A 3,081-nucleotide genomic window follows, 5' to 3' on the forward strand; every position below is an offset into this window, starting at 1 on the left:
GATTTATTTTTCGAAACTATGCACCTATGCACTATAGAAGTATTATATGTTTGCAACGAATGAGTGCTAGTTTGTGACTGAAGCGCATCTTTGTAGACTAGAGGAATTTATGTTTCATCAGGGCAACTCGGTTTCAAATGGGTTCGTTTCCAGTTTCGGCATATCTATGCGTTAAGTAGACATTCGTATCTTGTTATCGGGGTTTTGGAGGAGGGTGATATCGTTATTAGTTTGCTTTCAGAAGATGTTTTTTTTCATTCGTAGGGTGCATGATTTTATGATTTACCTCGTGCTGTAGCATGTAGCTTAACCAAGGATGGAAATCTAGTGATCATGACAAAATAAATTATGCATCGTGGTTGTTCTTTATCCTGCGATCAAAGCAACAACGATCAACCTTTTGTCGTCAAGTAATCACAACAAACTACGCTCCCCGAATAATGCATCGTGTTGCATGTGTGCTAGCGATTAATTGTTCGCGAATCAAAGTTCTATTATTTTTCCACTTTTACTTATTGATTTAACTCCGGACATGCTGTTTGTGATTTTGAAATCGTTCGAACATTGTTAGAGCGAAAAATAAAAGCGCGAATGCGGCATGATAAAAGTTGATCGCGACTTGTAACAACATCCGATAAACTCTTTGTCCCACGACAAACAGTGCATCGGATGCTTCATATATCCGTTCTACGCGCGCGTAGTGAGCTGTTGAAATCATGCTGCCGCAAGAACGACTGCCCTCTTAGAACCGTTCAAATCAGGGGGCCGACATGATGGCCATATTTTGTTGCCTCTTATAGAACGCAAGCAGCGCTCACCAATACTATTACGCTATAAGCAATGCAGCTGGTGTGAATGTGGGAAAATGAACCTAGGCACACAAAATCTATGCATATTGTTCGTTATTATTTCTATAGCGTAGCTCGCGGTTTAAAATAAAAGTAAGTTTTATTTATATTATTATAAAAACCACAATGAAGTGTTGTTTCCTTCTTTCGGTGTCGATTCTCATAATCAGAAGAACAATTATCACGATGTTAACATTTCGCATCACACGTTTCCAACCAATATCGATGCGCGGGATAGATGGCTAAATGCCATTGCGAACGCGGATCAAACCACTGATAAGTAAACCGAAGCTTTCAATGTACATTCTCACATACCGGCTTTGCGCAGTTTTTGTCGTGTTTGGCGCATTTCGTACCATTTTCACTCATACGGAAGGTAAACATTCAACAAATACATGAGTGTGCGTGAGAATTTCAACTGGAGTATAAATTTATGCTCCCGATAAGAAGGCACAACAAGACCTGTCAAATACCATAGTGAAAAACTATGATGCCATCCCTCTGGTTCAAATACACCCGATTCTGTTTTTACACGGATTTTTTTTACACGGCCGTGCAAAAAAGTTTCCATACATTTTTTTCCGCCAAAACCTTATTTTTGTATGAAACGTCGAGAAATGGTGTTACTTTTTTTTGCACGGTTTTTGAAAATTTGAACTGAAAACTTTTTTTGCTCGGTACGCATCTCCCGTGCAAAAACAGAATCGGGTGCTAGAGGCGATTTTTTTTCCATCCTTGAGCTTAACAGAACTTGAATGCTGTTTTTTTTTCGGATGAATGTTTATGGTTATGAAAGTTTTTGTGCAGCTTCCAGTTAATTAGGAAACCTAATGTTGGAATTTGTTTCCAACTTTCTGAACACCCTGAACTTTCTAACACCGTGCTTAGGCCCTCTTTAATAGGACGGATACCCCAGCATAACATAATTTATAATACTTAACTTACCATTGTTTTGGCTCCATTGGGCTTGAATAGAAGACACATAGGTATATCCAGTTTAAGATGCGGAGTTGATGATTGAATTTAACGTTAACCTGTTTGTTTTAAGGCCTTTTGGTGCGTCATCACAAAATGGCTTCTTCCAAAATCATTAACATATTGTTATGATAGTATTGGTATTTGCAACATCGATGAAATATAACTGCTTATCACCTGATTTAATGGAAAATTTATGCGAAGAAAAATGCTTCAGGTGGTATTTCAATATTTAATCAACACTTTCAGGTACAGCATTACCAATTTAGCGACAATATACATGAGATTTATATTCTCAAAAAAATCTCCGATTCTATGCCGCATTTCATTGCCTCACACAACTACACTTGTAAATAGAAGGTGCTTACCTTTTCCATTGTAATTCTGCAGCAAACATTTGTGTTTTGGATTTCATATTGCGTTCACTATACTTCCACTAAACAAATCTTTCATTCACTGCCCTTAAAGGAACACATTTCAAACGGGAATCAAATATTTATAAAGTTTTATTAAACGCAACACTCAAAACTATTATGGCGGTGGTTTTCACTTGCTGCGAATCGACGCCGCCACCGCACACTGAGACATGCCTGTGTTTATAGTCTAAAATATCCAACTTTTTTTTCTGTTGTATTAATTTTCAATGCGGATAGGTTTGGCAAAGCATAAAAACTTGAAATTCATACGTTGTTTGTTTTTCGATTCTCTCAAATTACAAAAACCATCTCTACGAAGCATAAAATCATACCAAGAGTTTATCAATTTGGACCACCCAAAATTATTGAAAAGCTCCACAGTGCGATGCGTCGGGATGCGTCGGGACGCGTCTATCGTGTGTGCACAATCATCGCGATCGTTGAGCGCAGTGATGTCAGAGTTGCTATCTGTAAAATCATAGCATTTAATGTGAATTGATCACAAAAATCATTAAAAATTTATTAAATCAGTGATCTTGTGATGGAAAACTATTTGCAAAATGATAAGTTTTTATGATATGCAGCAAATGTTCCGGAAACAAGCATATAACAATTGCTAGAAAAATCTGTCACCAATCACCTGGCAACACCGTCATCCCTTGCAAACATAAACCGTACCGATGTATAACAAAAATATGCGATAAATCCAATTAAATTCAGAGAAATTCCGTTGCCCTTGATTAAATTGTAATGTTTTCTTTTGATATGTACGATTGAAGAGTTGATTTTGATTTCCAATACTCGTCAATTTACTAAATTTCCCATGTGTTTACATAAAAATA

Source organism: Aedes aegypti, chromosome 3 (genome assembly GCF_002204515.2).
Source record: "Aedes aegypti strain LVP_AGWG chromosome 3, AaegL5.0 Primary Assembly, whole genome shotgun sequence".
Classification (NCBI taxonomy): domain Eukaryota; kingdom Metazoa; phylum Arthropoda; class Insecta; order Diptera; family Culicidae; genus Aedes; species Aedes aegypti.